A 17,730-nucleotide genomic window follows, 5' to 3' on the forward strand; every position below is an offset into this window, starting at 1 on the left:
TGGGTAATTGAGGGAGGGTTGTATTCCAACATTTCAGAGTTGCTTTGACACCATAAAATACTTATATTCACCATACTAGCAGACTAAAGGAGGGGAAATATCTCATAATATCAATGAAAATAGGAAAATAATTTGTCAAAACTCAATACACATTTATGATAAAAACTCTTAGGACTATTAAGTGTTTCCTTTGATAAACAGAAGCAGCTATTTAGTTTGATGCCATTCCATATGTTGATTCTTAGTATTTTTGCTGAGTTAGAAGAGTCCTACTGAGAAAGTGATTGCCTATGACCAGACGTTGCAGTGTTTCCCATTTTCTCTTCTAGTGGTTGCAAAGTTTCTGGCCTTATTTAAGGTCTTTCAACAATTTTGAATTGAATTTTGTTTAGGATTAAAAAAGAATCTATTTTCAATCTTTTATATATGAATATCTAATTTTCCCAGCATCATTTGTTAAAAACGCTGTCTTTTCTCTAAAGTAATTTTTTGGCACCTTTGTCAAGATGATTGTAGTTGTATGGATCTGTCTGAGTGTTTAATTCTATTCCAATAGTCTACATGTCTGTTGTTATACAGGTACCAACCTGTTTTGAGATGAAACATTATGATGCCTGTAGCATTTTTCTTTTTCCTTACAAATGCTTTGACTATTCTAGGTCTTTTACTTCTCATACAAACTTTAATGTTTCTTCTCAGTTCTGAAAAAATATCATTGGTATTTTGATGGGTATCACATCAAATCTATAGATCCCGTTTGGTAGAATGGCATTTTAACAATAAGAATTCTGCCCAAGACTTGGGAAGTTTTTCCACCTTCTTGTGTCTTATTCAATTTCTTTCTTCCTTTTCCTTTCTTTCTTTTTTTCCTTTCTTTCTTTTTTTTGTGTATGTGTTATGCAATTTCCCTTTTTTTAACTTTAAGATTTTTTCCTAAGGCAGAGGAGGCAGCAGGAGAGGTTTCTGTGCTACATTGAAGCTGAAAAAAATATATGGGGAACACTAAGCATCATGAAAACCAGAAAATGGAACCATTGACATTAATGGATGTGGTCATTGAATTTTCGGAAGAGGAATGGACTTGCCTGGACCCTTCTCAGCAGACTTTATATGGAGATGTGATGTTAGAGATCTGTAGAAACCTACTCTTTATTGAAAACACCCATGTGATCATTTAAATGAGCTTTACAATGATAAAAGTGAAAAAGTTTTTAATCCATGCCCAAAATTTATTTATCCAAGCTTTCATAATCAAAAGACAAATTACAGATATAAGGTATGTGAAAGCACTTTTAATAAAACTACAAGAATTCCTGAAATCCAGAGAATTAATATTGGTGGGAAGCCCTACAAGTTTGAAAAATATGTAAAAGCATTAAAGATTCCTCAATTGTTTATTGGAGCTGTGATAAATTCTCCATAAGTAAAGAATGTGAAAAATATTTTGCTCAAATTTCATCCATTACTAAAAACCGTAGGCTTTACAATGGAAATATACCTTACAAAATGATGAAATGTGAAATGTTACTCAAACCTTTTTAAACACTACAGTAATCATACTGGAGAGAAAATCTGGAAATGTAAAGAAAGTGTCAAAGCTTTTAATCAAAAAACACACCTTACTGAACACCAGAAAATTTATACTGGATAAAATCCATACAAATGTAAAGAATGTGGCAAAGCTTTTAAAGCAAAATCTCACCTTAGTCAACACCAGAGAATTCACACTGGAGAAAAGACATACAAATGTGAAGACTGTGGCAAAGTTTTAAATAAAAAATCACACCTTACTGAACACCAGAGAATTTATATTGGAGAAAAGCCATACAAATATAAAGAATGTGGCAAAGCTTTTAATCAAAAATCAAACCTTACTCAACACCAGAGAGTTCATACAGGATAAAAGCCATACACATAGAAATAATGTGGCAAAGCTTTGAATAAAATATGAAGCCTTACTCAACACCAGAGAATTCATACTGGGGAGAAACCATACAAATATCAATAATGTGGAAAAGCTTCTAATTGAAGGTCACTCCTTAGTCAACAAAGACTTCATATGGGAGAAAAGCCATACAGATGCAAAGAATGTGGCAAAGCTTTAAATCAAAGATCATACCTTATTTGGCACCATAGAATTAATACTGGGGAAAAGCCATACAAATGTAAAGATTATGGCAAAGCTCTTTATCAAAGATAACACATTTCTCAACAAGAGAATTTATACTTGGAAGAAACCATATAAATGCAAAGAATGTGGAAAAGCTATTCAATTAGGAAAAGTATTGTTGTTCACCCAATATTCATACTGGATAAGAGCCATGTAAATGTTAAGAATGTGGCAAAATTTTAGGTATGTTTCAAGTGTTAACAAGTAACAGATCATTCATACTTGAGACAATTCTTACAAATCTATATACTGTAAAAGTCATTTGTTGTAAGATCACACCTCATTGGTCACCAGAAACTTCATACTAAAAAGAAAAATTACAATTGCCTAGAGATAGCTCCCCAGTGCTGACTCCATGAAACACCAACTCCTGCCCAACTGGCCATTGCTCAGGAGCCTATGGAAGTGGGCAGGAAGCATGGCTGGATCCTTGGCCCTCTTTACTTCTGTGGACCTCTCCAGGTTCACTTGTCCTTTCCTCAGTTTCTCTGTATTGATTAAAGTAAAATCATCTTTTTTTTCCCAAAGCTAAAAAAAGGTTTTTCCTAAGTATTTTTAAGCTATGATAAATTGAATGTTTTCCTCATTTCTTTCTCATCAGATTCATTATTGATGTATAGAATAGTTATTGATTTTTGGCATATTAATTTTTGTATTCTGTTATTTTGCTGATTTGTTTATGAATGCTAAAAATCTTCTGGTGGAACTTTTAGGATCTTCCATGTATAGAATGGAATCTGCAAGCAGGGACAATTTGACATCTTCCTTTTCTATTTGAATTTCTTTTATTTATTTCTCTTGCCGCATTGATCTGCCTGAAGTTTCAAGTACTATACATAATAGGAGTGGTTATTTGGAAGTGTCCCTTTTGTTTCAATTTCCTGGAATAATCTCAGGAACATTGGTATTCATTTTTCTTTTATAAGTTTTTTTAAATGTTTTTTAGTTTTCGGTGGACACAACATCTTTATTTTATTTGTATGTGGTGCTGAGGATCGAACCCAGCACCCCGCACATGCCACACAAGTGCGCTACCACTTGAGCCACATCCACAGCCCTGGTATTCATTTTTCTTTAAAGGTCTGGAAGAATTTGGCTGTGGATCCATTTGATCTGTGTACATCTTCTGGATGTAGAGATACTTAGGTCTATTCCAGCCAATGAGGTGTGGTCATTAATTTGGTTAGGTAGTGAAGAACTTGAAACAAGCACAATTTGGGTCAAGGAATGGAGGTATTTTGGGAAGAGATATTGCAAGGACCACTCAGAATGAATATGAGAATGTAGTATGCCGTATGAATACTAACTGAAAGGCTCCCCTGTATACATTTACTTTCAAAGACATACATAAAGAGAAAATAGATATAGGAAAATATGTCCACCTGATCTAATTGGCAAGAAAAAATGAATATTAAAACTCCAGTGATGGGTACACCGGTGCATTCCTGTAATCCCAGGTGCTCAGGGGCATGTGGTAGGAGGATCACAAGTTAATTTCCAGCCTCAACAATGGTGAGGGCTAAGCAACTCAGTGAGACCCTGTCTCTAAATAAAATACAAAATATGGCTGGGGATGTGGCTCAGTGGTTGAGTGCCTCTGAATTTAATCTCTGGTACCCAAAAACAAAACAAAGCAATTCTGAATTACTACATGCTGATTTTTCTTGTTTCATTCTCCTTCAGATCACACCTAAAAGGACTGCAATTCCTTACCAGCACACTTTGAATTAAACATACAGACAAAGCTGTCAGTGAAGTGGAGCAGGTGCATTCTGAGTTTGAGCAAACTATATAATCTACCTTATTTATGCCTTCAAGACTTGCTCAGACCCAAGCCAATATTCTCACTGACATTATATAAGGAAGTGTAATTTCTTTATGCTTTAGCTTTGTAGCTTGGTATATCAACTGATGGACATCTTTCATTGCTTGCTCACCTAAAGAATAGAGTTTTTTGTCTCTCCAAGAATCCAGTAGCAAGGCAAGAGCCCTTTCTCAAAGAAAAAGAATTGTTGGCCAAAGAGGGCATAATTTTACTCTAAAGTTCTAAGGATGACTGCTATTATTTTCTGATTAAAACTTATCAAAATTTTCTATAGAATTCTTATTTGCCCAGGCACTGCAGTCATCACCAGGTCACGAAAACCAACCAACCAGCCAAAGATACAAATAGATGACCAAGTAAAAGCACTACTGCAATTTGTCTGGAATATAAATTAAAAGTATTATACTTCTAACTAAAACTGAAATAGTGCACTACCCTAAATTTTATAGCCATTATTGTATCCAGAAAATTTATTTGGTTAGTGTTGCTACAATTTTTACACCCAACCAAAATAAATTCTTCATCAGCCCTGCCTGTTCACATAACAAATGACCTAAATTTCTGGAATAGGTGCACTGATTAGTACAACAAACATCATCTTCCAAAGCACGAGTTTCAAGAAAGCAAACATCTGGGGTTTTGTTTTGTTTTGTTTTGTTTTAATTCAAACATTCTTAAGGAGGGAGTTTAAATTGTAGGCAGTCAAGAAAAGATTTTACATGATGATAGATGTCAGGAAATCCAGTTGATTTTGTAAAGTCAGTAGTCAATCAGCAACCGTTGGATATCTTCAATAACCTGTACTGACATTCTTTTATAGTAATGAATAGAAGTTCTTAATACTGCAGCTCCTTGCAAATCCTGGCAGATATCTCTAGACCTGTGAGTAAGGTAATAAAATAAGGGCTCTATTATGTCAGATTTGTGCCAATATCAGGATAGGTTGTTAGGTAAAACATCAATGTGTGGAGGAAGAAAGACCAAGGTACAGAGGCCAACTCAATGTTTGGTAGGCAGGGATAAATATAAGCCTTGCAAAGGAAAAAAGCTCTCAGAATTTGTGTTATATTCAGAATATGTAATGTAATGTAATATTCTAAAATAACAATTGTTTTTTCACCAGGGCTGTAAAATTGGGGGGGAAGGCACCAGGGACTGACATAAGTGTACATCTTCAGTTCCATTAAGAGTACTATTGTCTTTTCTTTTAACTGTCCACGTATAGCTCTTATTTGGCTATGACTGTTTTTTCTAGGTGTTTAAGATCAAGTTGGTCAAATTGAACTTATTCCTAACTATTGTTAGATTCAGTTGAGTTCCCTGAGGGGGTTATTCTTGGGAATTTGAAAGAAGCCTCTTAGCTCCTCTAGTGTCATATGTCAGGTTGGGTCAGGATCTGGTCGACCACATGGCTTCTCTTCAAAGCATCAGGGACTTCTCACTCTCTTAATAACCCTCCTATTTGCAGAATGTGCACTGATTAGCTTTGTTTTGTCCAGGGTCTCATTGGTCCCCCCGATGGGGAGGTAACATGGCCCAGAGTTGCAAATCCTTTAGAGAAGTCCCATCATTCCCTGGGTCTGAGCTGTCCTCAGAAGGCAAGAGCCAAATACTGGCTTATTTTTTTTCTTTCTTGGGCCTTTTATTTCCTTATTAAGCAAGCCAGTTTCACCAGTCTTAAAATTAGAATACTTGGGTTTAACTTTAATGTCTATATTGTTACAGTAATTCACCCCTCTTATTTAATTGGGTTCAGAATTAATACTGGAAGTCAGCCTTATATCCTGTCTGTCTATGGATAATGGCCTATTATCTCAAATTCTTTCAGGTTGTTTTATTGAAAGTTGTACTTCTGTAAGGCAATAAGTCCCAAACCTTTACTTTAAATGTTAGTTTGAAGAACACCAGATTGATAAAATAAATGTTCTTCTAAATCTTGTACTTTAAAGACTTGTAAAGTTGGAAAATATGAAGACATTTAGTATACAAAGAGAGCAGTAATAACACCACAAATATACTGAAATTTTTAAACCAAATTTAGTTTTAAAAGAAAAATTCAAGAGCTGGGGTTGTGATTCAGTAGTAGAGCGCTCGCCTAGCACATGCAAGGCCCTGGGTTCAATCCTCAGCACCACATAAAAATAAATAAATACATAAACAAAGGTAATGTGTCCAACTACAAATTATATATATATATATATATATATATATATACACACACACACACACACACACACACACACACACAGAATATGTAATGTAATACTCTAAAATAACAATTGTTGTTTCACCAGAGTTGTACAAACCCTAATTCCTTTAATACCAGTTGCTCTAAAGAATAAACCTTAACAGACACAAGATATTATCTTGATAGATGAGAGCAGATTAATGTTTTTAAAAATCTATGTTACTTTAAGCCATAGAGAATCAAACTTCTGTTAATATCAGTACATTAATATTTCACCTTAGGAAAAAGCCTAATGTTAAATAACATTGACTATGCTAATTATATATATCTGAATTAGTTACACAAATTTTTTGAAATTTACCCTCCACAAACCTTCTGCAATTCAGACATTTTACAACTTTATTTTACCATACAAAAGCCTTTCTTATCCAGAAACATTTCTTTTTACTTCCACTTTCCATATTAAAATATATTTCACATCTAGAATCTTCTTGTATCTCTTTCCCAGCTCTTGATCCTTTTTCTAATTCACAACCCTTATGAAATTTCTGAATTTAGACAACTTAGTCCACTTTAATAAGATACAATATTTTATATTTTATAGTACTTTAATTGAAACCCAACTGAAACTTTTTATACTCTGTGAATATAAATAACACTTGATAGAATATTAACTCTTAGCAACCTTGTTTTAGTGAAAACACAGACACAAATAAGTCTTAAACCTTTTTGCATTTACCAAATTATGAAAACATACATAATTTGTAAATATATTACCTTATGGAATTAAAAAAGTTAGGATACCTGATTTTATATTTAGCAGTTGATGCCTTAGCACTTCTACTTTTTAAATTAACAGATTTCTCCTTAAAAAAACACATTTATGAGGAATCTCATTTAGGTTAAATCTAATTTATTTACATATGTATACACAAAAACACAATATAGAAGTATGCACACAAAATAGACTGGAGAAAGAGATCTTGTAGCTATTTGTTGTAAGAGGAAATTTTTCTAATGCTTTTAAGTTAGAAATTTTTAACTAATGTATTCAATAAGTTGAATGATTAAAAAGATCACCTTTTGAATGTTTTTAGCAAATTTTGATTATTGAGCACTAAGCTTACAAACAGAATCTCTACGTACAAAAGTCAAGGGACAAATTCAACAAATGAATAATGTGTGTGTAGGCTTTCTAGTCTTAATTTGAAAATTCTGAAATTGTTGTATGGAACCTTGATTGTGAAAAAACTTGATGAAAATTTAGTTTTAATTAGAAAATCACAGATTCTGTGCTCTTGCCTTTGTTATTGTGTACTGTGATAGTAGCATACCACAGACTGGGTAATCTATAAAGAACTGAAATTTATGTTTTACAGTTCTGGAGGCTGGGAATCCAAGATCCAGAGGATAGCATTGGGTGAGAGCTTTCTTGCTGGACCATCCCATGGCAGAGGGTGGAAAAGAGGGCACTAACTTTCTCTGTTATGAAATCCTACTCCCACTATAACAGCATAATCTATTTAATCCATTTATGAGAGCAGAGCTGCATCATCTGAATAAACTTACCTCTTAATACTATTACAATCACATTAAATTTCAATATGAGTTTGGAAATAACATACAATCAACTCATAGTAGCCTTTCTGAAATGAAACAAAGGAAGATTCTAGTTTCATAACATCTAACTTTGGCACTAGTTTAAAAAGAAACAAAAAGAAATAACATATTAATACATTTTGCATGGTAAAAAAAATTGATGAAGAGAGGCACTTTGAACAGAAGAGAAACCTATAAAATACTTGACTAAAATATGTACACATTCTTAAGTAAAAATTTGAATTTAAAATATTCTTTATTTATAATAATTTTCACTGATTTTAACAGATACATCAGTAGTTGTAGAGACATTGATTCTTTGATTAAAAATATTATAGTATATGGAAAAGAATCAAATGAGAATTTCAATATAAGCAAATATTAATTATATAATTTAACTATGATCAAGATTGTGGAAAATGTATAAAAATATTTAAAAGAGATCATGGTTTAAAAATATATTGTTCAGAAACATACTTATGACATTAGGGAACACATGAGGTTAAGAATCTGATTAAAGAACATGGGTATATGCAAAGGACTATCATTCTGCCTCAAATAGTTTATAACCAATATAAGGACACATTGATATGTACAGACTTGTGGTATTTTGATTTTTATAAAATGTTTTTTAAATGAATTTTTGACTAGAACCATTATAGTAAATAAAACCATTACTTATTTTAAATGGAACTATTGTTTTAGTAGAATCATAAGTTTTTAACAGTACCATTTGTATAGATAAACAGAAAATAAAGCTAATTATCAGCTCATAAAATATTACAAAAATGTATAATTTTATTATTGAACATTTCTTGTGCCCTTTTCTCCCCATGCTCAAAATGTTTCAGTTTGAATATTAAATTATCTGGTAACATCATAAAATTCAGACAAAATAATTCAAGTTTTTCAGTCGTCGTTTAATATCAATAAAACAAAAAATAAAAAGAAAACAATCTGTCAGATCCATATGAAAGCCCCTGAGGGAAGGTCCTTAAGACTGAAAATCTTATAATGACATTAAACAATTAACATTTATTGATGCTGTTAAGATGAACATGAATCATTGAGAAAAGGTAAAATTATCCACAGTACAGCCACTTAATGGGGGAGAATATTTAATAGTTATTGTACAAATCTGATATTGATCTTGATATTGCTGAAAGCTCAGTCCTTGTCCTTGATGCTGATCCAATAAGGAGGACATGATTTTGAGAAAAAAAAGAAAAAGAAGGCTCATTGCTTTGCTAACAAAGAAGAAACACAGGAGACTTCTGTCCCAAAGGCTGTGTCTGATTCTGCCTATCAGCAAGAACACAGGGCTTATGAAGAGGTAATTCAAATGCTACATTCTACATGTTATCTCTCTGAAGTTGGAATTCACTTGTTAATTTGGGAGAGAGTCATTTCTGAGATCTTCTGGTACCATCCCCAAACTCTGGATTCCTTTGGTGTGTGTGAACTGTAGAAAAGATAAATCTGCCTGAAATGGGGAAAAAGGTAATGTAATCTTGTTCCCCCTGAAATAAGGGAGGAGCAGTGAGAGGAGAAGAGAAAAACACATTAGATTTTTTAAAATGAGTTACAGGGGCAGAGCAGCAAGAGCTCCATTCAAAGCAAAAGGTGAACCACTGTTACATTGACACCAGATTTATATAGCACTTTCAGAATATAATGTGTGAAAGCATTCAATATGGACAACAAGACTGCTATTAACAAGGAAATGCTGCACCAATGTGCATGTGCCCATATATATATACACACACACACACACTCTTCTGGTAATTAAGAATACAAAGCAATGGTAAACCATTTATTCCACAAGTATTTAATGAGTACAAACCATATGCCAGGCACATTTTTGAATATTTTGTATTATTTGTTCAAAAAATTACTTAATTTCCAAAAATCATATCACAGGGTAAGATGTAAAATTTCAGCAGATGGAGTGCAACTGCACTTGTAATTGCATCAGGGTTTATTTTGAGAATGACTAGTAAGTCTTAACTGGCCACATGTGTGACACATTTTATTTTGTTTCTTTACTGATATTAAAAAGCCAACATGTTCAATACCTGAAGTAAATTAATAATCTCTTTTAAAGATACAGGTATTTGGCAGAAATGCAAGACAACTTTTATAAAGAAGAGAGGTGAAACTAGTATTTGCATAGTGTGGCCCCTAAATCTACAATTATTGAAAAAAGAAGTTTTGAAGACTTTTGATTTTAAAGACACTAGAAAAAAAAGCAGAAGAGCAATACACTAGAGCCTGGGTCCCTGACCTGTTATCAAAAACCTTGGGCATTGTCCCTGATGGCAATCCAATAATGAGGAGAAGGTTTTGAGATACAGGTAGGAGGAGGTTTATTGCTTTGCTAGCAAAGGGGAAACACAAGGGACTCCTTTGCCAGAAGCTTTGATTCTGCCCATAAGGGAAAAGAGGGTGTTTTTAAGGAAGCTTTTCAAAGGCTTCATTCCTGGTGTGCCCTGAGAGGGGGTCCCAGGTGCATCCTGATGGTGTGTTATGATTGACTAGTTTATATGGGAGATCATCATTTCCTAGTTCTTCTGGTGTCTTCTCCTTCCTGTGGAGAACAGATAACTCAAGGTAATCTTGTTCCCTGTATCCAGGTTAAGGTGGGAGGTAGAGAGAAGTGGAAAAGGAAAACATTTCCCTTTTAAAAAAGGCAACCAAGGTTATATTCAAAAGGTAAAGTGGACCACTCTTACAACCCCAGTGCTTCCACCAATCAACTTCACCATCCAAATTGATTGGTAAAGTGTGTTTATGTCCAGCTGCATATTTCTGGAAAAAAATAGTTTTTTTTTATTTTCATCAGGTCTTGACCTGCAAACTGTCAAGTTCCATAGACAGAGTAACTGCCTGTATCCTTGATCCCCTTAGGGTGCATATGATCACTCTTTAAGAAGTCAGTACATTTATGACTGCATTGACTGTGAATCCTAGAAATGAGTGGACCTAGAACTACTTCTCATTTGCCTTTTGGTATTCAATTTACCCAGAGCAATTATTTGAACTGGGCACTATCTTTGGTTGTAAAAGGCATTTGTGGCTATTTTTGATAGCATTCTTTCCCCAACCTATCTCCAACTCTTTCCTTGTTTCCCCTTCCTTTGCCTAGCCCTCACCTATCCTAAACATGTCAGTGATACCCAAACCCACTGTATTGATACCCATATCATTGAAGATATTCAATGAGAAAGAACTTGGGTCAAACTATGCACAACTTGCATGGAGATAGACAGTCAGAAGACACCTCCCCCACCAGACACTCTAGAGCACAGTGTAGAAAAGCCATAGCTTCCTCTACAGGTGAGCAGCCTTGCATTGGAAATTACAGAGTGGTGAAAACTATCGGCAAGGGGAACTTCATAAAAGTCAAGCTGGCCCATCACATCCTTATAGGAAAACAAGTGGCAATAAAGATCATTGAAAAAAGACACCTAAATCCAGAAGTTCTACAAAAGCTATACAGAGAGGTCAGAATCCTAAAGATGTTAAATCATCCACACATTGTGAAGCTCTTTGAAGTTATTGACACCAAAAAGCATTCTGTACTGGCGTATGCCAGTGGAGGTGAAATTTTGAACTATCTGTCCCAGAAAGGAAGACTGTAAGAAGAGGAGGCAAGAACTAAATTCCAGCAGATTGTGTCTGCAGTCCAGTATTGTCACTAAAAGCAGGTAGCCCACCAAGACCTGAAGGTGGAGAATCTGTTATTAGAAGCACAGATGAACATCAAGCTGTGGATTTTGGACTCAGCAATGAGTTTACATTTGGGTGTAAACTCCACACGTTTTGTGGCAGTCCTCCCTACGCAGGGCCAGAGCTCTTCTAGTACATAAAGTACAATGGTACAGAAGTCGATGTGTGGAGTTTTGGCGTGGTTTTGTACACCCTGGTCACCGGGACGCATCCTTATGTTGGGGAAAAATCTGAAAGAAGTTAGAGACAGAGTGTTACAAGTTTGATACTGAATACCTTTGTACATGTCAACATAATGTGAAAATCTGCTGAAATGCTTCCTGGTGCTCAATCCAACTAAACAAATTACTCTCGCCAAAATTATGGGAGACAGATGGATCAACAGTGACCATGATGTACTCCAACCCTTTGTTGCTCCAGAGGTTGCCATCTCCCACAGAAACATCTGGGTTTGCTAAGCTGCAGCCAAGCAAGGTTCTCAGAAACAGCACCAGCCAGCCTCCTCACCACAAGGTGAAGTGAAGTGTTTCAAGTCAGAAGCAGACACAGTACCTGGACCATGCTGGAATTGGGCCATATCTGACCAGCACTGCCGATAAGTCACCTTAAAGAACATCAAATGGCCTCCAAGAAATCTGGTGGCAGTGTTGTGGGAGAAAAGGGAATTTCTCCAGCCAGGCCCATACCTGGGATCACCACCAGCCCCAAGGAGCTGGAGACTCCTGAAGTCAAGAAAATGCCTGCTGCCTACAAGAGCAGGACACCATCTGGAGGGACAACACTGTGGAGTAAGTACATTTGCCACAAAACAACCAAAGCAGACAGACGTTCAGTGAGCCAGAATGGTCAGAACAACAGCACCTTCCCTGGTCAGAGCCCTCCAGTGACTTCAACCCACATTGTCTGAAGTACCTCCACCTGGGGCTACATCTGCTTCCTGAGAGGCACTGCCCTTCATAGAATGTTCTGCTGTCAGCCCCGGGAATCCCAAAATGGAACACATGAAAGTCCTCTTGCCTCACCCAGCTGCTTCCATCAAGCTGAACCATTGTCCCAGACTCAAAGAAAAGGCACCACTAATGTTTTTACTAAATTAACATCAAAATTTACAAGAAGACCTCCAACTGAGTCTGAGAAGACCCTGAGATATAAGAGTTCAAGTCATCATGTCTCTGTTGAGCAGAGAAAGGAGAACCAACAAGCAAAATTTCACTCCCTGCACTTCACCTGGAGCATGAAACTCACCAGTGCCATAGATCCTAGTGACATCATGAGGGAAATCCACAAGGTGCTAGAAGCCAACAACTGCCAGTACATGCACAAGTTGCCCTTTCTGCTCTTCTGCATCCATGGAGATGGGTACACCGAGAAAGTGCTTCAGCGAGAGATGGAGGTATGAAAACTTCCCAGACTGTCTCTGAACAGGGTCCGGTTCAAGCTGATATCAGAGAAATTCACGGCATTCAAAAATATTGTTTCTAAAATTGCCAGTAAGCTAAAACTGTAACCCAGCCATTATGATGTAAATTAAGCAGCAACTTGAAGTGGTTTCCTCAACGCAGTTGGACATATAAAATAACATTTAGGCAATTATTGGGAGCAGTGATTAAATTATGGTTCTTTATTGTCCTGGGAAGTGAAGCCCCTCATGGGAATACTTGATACAAGGTGCTGGTCAAGTCTGCCCAGTACTTGGGTGAAGACCTGTTCCAAAGGAAATTCTGTGCCAACCAAGGCGCTATTCAGTTCTTGAACTTGAGGTTCAGATGGCAGGGCTCAGGAGTGGAACATTATGGGCACAAGCTGCTAATCATAACTGGACTGGTCATACATATGACATTGGTTTTGCTTGCTATGCACAAATTTTCTCACAAAAAAAAACTTTTTAATGATAAAACTTATATATAACAAACATATTGAGCTGGCTCATACTCATTTCACTCTACCAGAGTGTAATACACATCCAGTTACAGCTTTTTCTCCCCTTGGGTTTCTGTCTTTTCTCATCCTCCATGGCCCCTCATCTGGTTTTCTCAATTAACCACCCTGCAGGTGGCAGCAAATGGGATCCAAACAGGCTATTACACTGTGGAATGCAATGACCACAAGCCATCTCAGTGTGATGAAGAAAAGTGTTTTTGTGAGAAAGTTTATGCAAAGCAAGCAAAACCAAGGTCATAAATATAAGCAACTGATTATTATTACCAGCTTGCTTTGATAAACTTCTAACTCCCACATCTGGCATCCAAACCACATGGACAAGAAGTGAAGAACTCCATGGCTGAAACAGAACCTCTGTTTGAACAGATGGTCCCCATAGCACCTGGGCAGTCTCAACAGGTGCTTTCCCACTGAGAGTGCCAAAGACAGCCATTGCCTCTGTCATAGAACATTTCAAGAACCCTAATCCAGGGCTTCAGACAGGCATTGTCATTTCCATCTTCCATCTTCTACATCATGACAGTAAAATCTGTGGAAAAGACCACCAAGCCTGGCATTCGAAGCGGGCCTTTACTATAAATGCCCTAAAGTCATGGGACACTGAAAAAGAAAGAAAGGGAAAAAAGCCCACTTGTGAACTGCAAATTTCTAACATCTCATGCAACATCAATGTCTTTCAGTTCAGAGGTAATCCATCTCTCCTAACATTCTCTCCATCTAATGTGTCCAAGATAACCATTGCCTCTGTCACAGAACTTTTCAAAAACCCTAATCCAGCTGCTGCTTCAGCCTGGCATTGTTGTTTCCATCTTCCATCTTCTACATCATGACAGTAAAAAAAGAATACCTTGACTGGTAGTGGAAGCTGGCTGTACTATGAATGCCCTAAAGTCATGGACCCAAAAAACAAAAGAAAGACCCACTTGAGACATGCAAATTCCTAACAGTTTAGTGTTCCATAAGTGGCTTTAAGTACAGAGATAATCCATCTCTCCTGATACTCTCTCCATTTAATATGCCCAAGAGAGCCATTGCCTCTATCACAGAACATTTCAAAAACCCTACTCCAGTTTCTGCTTCAGACAGTCATTGTCATTTCCACCTTCCATCTTCTACATCATGACTGTAAAATCTGAGAAAAAGAACACCATGCCTTGGAGTTGAAGCTGGTCTTTACTATGAATGCCCTAGACTTATGTAACCTGGTAAACAAAAGAAAGTAAGAGCCACTTGAGACATGTAAATTCCTAACAGTTCAGTGCTCCATACGTGGCTTTCAGTTCATAGATAATTCATCTCTCTTAACATGCTCTCCTTATAATGTTCCCAAGACAGCCATGGCCTCTGTCACAGAACATTTCAAGAACCCTAATCCAATTGCTGCTTCAGACAGGCATTGTGGTTTCCATCTTCCACCTTCTACATCATGACAGTAAAATCTGCAAAAAAGAACACCATGCCTGGGAGTGGAAGCTGGCCTGTACTACGAATGCTCTAAAGTCATACCCCGAAAAAGAGAGGCCCATTTGAGACATGCAAATTCCTAACATTTCAGTGCTCCATAAGTGGCTTTCAGTTCAGAGGTAGTCCACCTCTATGCTCTCCATTTAATGTTCCCAAGACAGCCATTTCCTCTGTCACAGAATATTTCAAGAACCCTCATCCAGTTTCTGCTTCAGACAGGTATTGTGGTTTCCGTCTTCCAATATCAACATCATGACAGTAAAATCTGAGGGAAAGAACACCAAGCCTGGGAGTTGAAACTGGCCTTTACTTGAATGCCCTAAAGTCATGCAATCCAGAAAACTAAAGAAAGAAAGACTCTTTGAGATATACAAATTCCTAATAGTTCAGTGCTCCATACATGGCTTTCACTTCAGAGGTAATCCATCTCTCCTAACATGCTCTCCATTTAAGATCACAAGACAGCCATGGCCTCTGTCACAGAACATTTCAAGATCCCTAATTTAGTTGCTGATTCAGACAGGCATTCTTGTTCTCATATTCCAACTTCTACATCATGAAAGTAAAATCTGAGGAAAAGAACCCCAAGCCTGGGAGTGGAAGCTGCCCTAATGTCATGGGACCCAGAAAAAGATAGATAGGCCCATTTGAGACCTGAAAATACCTAACAGTTTAGTGCTCCATAAGTGGCTTTCATTTCAGGGCTAATCCCTTGCTTTTAACATGCTCTCCATTTAATGTTCCCAAGACAACCCTAGCCTCGGTCACAGAACATTTCAAGAACCCTAATCCACTTGCTGCTTCAGACAGGCATTGTGGTTTCCATCTTCCCATATCAACCACATGACAGTAAAATCTGAAGAAAAGAACACATAGCCTGGGAGTAGAAGCTGGCCTTTACTTGAATTCCCTAAAGACAGGGGACACCAAAAAAGAAAAAAAAGAAAAAGACCCAGTTTAGACCTGCAAATTCCAAACAGATCAGTGCTCCACAAATGGCTTTCAGTTCACAGGTAATCCATGTCTCTTTACATTCTCTACATTTAATGTGCCCAAAACTCATATCCTCTGTCACAGAACTTTCAGAAACCTAATCCAGTTGCTACTTCAGACAGGCATTGTTATTTCCATCTTCTACATATGACACTAGAATCTAAGGAAAAAAAAAAAAAAACAAACACCATACCTGGGATTTGAAGCTGGTCTTTACTATGAATGCCCAAAAGTCATGTGACCCTGAAAAAGAAAGAAAGACCCATTTGAGACCTGCAAATTCCTAACACTTCAGTGTTCAATAAATGGCTTTCAGTTCAGAGGTAATGCATCTCTCCTAACTTGCTCTCTATATAATATTCTCAACACAGCCATTGCCTCTGTCACAGAACATTTCAAGAACCCAGTTCCTTGCTGTTTCAGACAGGCATTGCCATTTCAATCTTTCATATTCTATATTCATTGGGCATATAGCATCAAATATGAAATCACCATAAAACCATGAGCTCAAAAATATATAAGTGAAAAAAAGTAGAAGTCCTTAAAAAATGACACAGACTTGTAATTAATTACTTTAGTAAATGAGCATGCAGAAAAGTTTTATCAGATCAGAGTTCACTTTGGGGTCATTTTAGAATCAGTTCAGATAATGAAAGAATGAGAGAGAAAGCCCTGAAATTCTTAGGTAAAGACTCTCAAAGTAAAGAAGACATGTATACATGAGATCACAGACTGCAAGAGGGAGATAAGCCAGCCATTTAGGTCCCACAAGTGGCTGGGATTTAAAAGTGACACATTTTTCTCTTGGTCCTAAATCAGCTCCTGGAGCCTCCAGTGGCCAGAAGTTTCTGTCCTTCCTTCCATGACTTCTGGCTAGGGCCTCACTCAGAGTAGAGGATACTAAGGATACTAACTTCTTGATAAATACTTTAATTTATGAGAGGACATTTCCCAGATAATTGTCTCCTTAATATTTCTTACATGTTCCCTTTGTCTTTTGGGGTCCTCATACTCACAGGATCCTGATTTCATATTATAATTCTCTATTCAAAGTGGGAGGCAAGTCAGTGTTCTGGGTGATATATCCAATAGATAAAATAAATAATTTAGATTCCTGAACTAGGACAGATGATGGGTTGTATTTTTCTAAGAGAGACAGTTTTTCTGGTTTGTGTTTTTTTATTTGTCATTGTTTTTTTGTTTGTTTTTTTGTTTTGTTTTGTTTTGTTTTTGCCAGATGAGGGGAGTACAGAAGAAAATGTCTCTTACGAGAGTCTAGAGAATGTAGTCTAATTTTGAAGTTAGGGGAGTTCTGGCTTGAGGATCTCTCATAATGTGTCCCTGTTTAAGAATCTGACAGTATGGACAGAATTAGGGTAGAAACATTTCTGAAGAGGTAGATATTGCTTGGCTAATGCTCTGAGGATTGATGGGTTACCTCTTTCCTAAAGACCTCAGATCAGACTGAAATTTCATCCCAGGATCCAAGATTCATTGTGTGAGGGTGCATCCCACCACTGTGTCAAGTTGATCAAAAACGGAGACAGATAATAGTCAATATTCTCTACCCCTGAGGGCTATTGGAGTCAGATGTGGGACATCAGGCCTTCCTGGAGCACCAGGGACTGGCCTTGGTCAGCTGTCTTCCTCTGTCTCATGCACCAGATTTCTCCCATAGAAAAGAAATTGAAGCAAGGACTGGCATGCCCAACACCTAGGCGAAGGGGGATCCAACCTACCACTTGACTTTTGACTGATAGCAAAGTGATACCAGACTTTCTAGTCCCCACTGCCATGAAAACTCTAGGTCAGCTGGCATTC

At 36.9% G+C, this 17,730-nt stretch overlaps 1 pseudogene; it reads left to right on the forward strand.

Moving 5' to 3' along the window:
• The first annotated feature begins 11,024 nt into the window (after nucleotides 1-11,024).
• On the forward strand, nucleotides 11,025-13,018 carry LOC144252845 (MAP/microtubule affinity-regulating kinase 3-like; annotated as a pseudogene).
• Nucleotides 13,019-17,730: the final 4,712 nt, after the last annotated feature.

Source organism: Urocitellus parryii, unplaced genomic scaffold (assembly GCF_045843805.1).
Source record: "Urocitellus parryii isolate mUroPar1 unplaced genomic scaffold, mUroPar1.hap1 Scaffold_61, whole genome shotgun sequence".
Classification (NCBI taxonomy): domain Eukaryota; kingdom Metazoa; phylum Chordata; class Mammalia; order Rodentia; family Sciuridae; genus Urocitellus; species Urocitellus parryii.